The sequence below is a fragment of the Lucilia cuprina genome, chromosome 2, assembly GCF_022045245.1.
Source record: "Lucilia cuprina isolate Lc7/37 chromosome 2, ASM2204524v1, whole genome shotgun sequence".
NCBI classification, from domain to species: domain Eukaryota; kingdom Metazoa; phylum Arthropoda; class Insecta; order Diptera; family Calliphoridae; genus Lucilia; species Lucilia cuprina.
In genome coordinates, this window is record NC_060950.1 from 4281345 (window position 1) to 4281743 (window position 399).

Sequence of the window (399 nt, forward strand, 5' to 3'; positions counted from 1 at the left end):
TGAACTAGAACTGAACTAGAACTGAACTAGAACTGAACTAGAACTGAACTAGAACTGAACTAGAACTGAACTAGAACTGAACTAGAACTGAACTGGAACTAAAGTAGAACTGAACTAGAACTGAACTAGAACTGAACTGGAACTGAACTGGAACTAAAGTAGAACTGAACTTGAACTGAACTAGACTAAATAAGAACTAAACTAGATCTGAACTGAACTAAGCTAAAATAAAGCTGAACTAGAATTGAATTACACAGTTATATTTAGAATTTGAACCGATCTATACTATTGTGTATATAAGGAGTGAGATCGAAAAATTCTTAACACACGTTTTTCATTACATTTTTCAACCAAAGTATTATTTGATTTTTTTTTTGATCAAGTTACCTTTGAAAAACA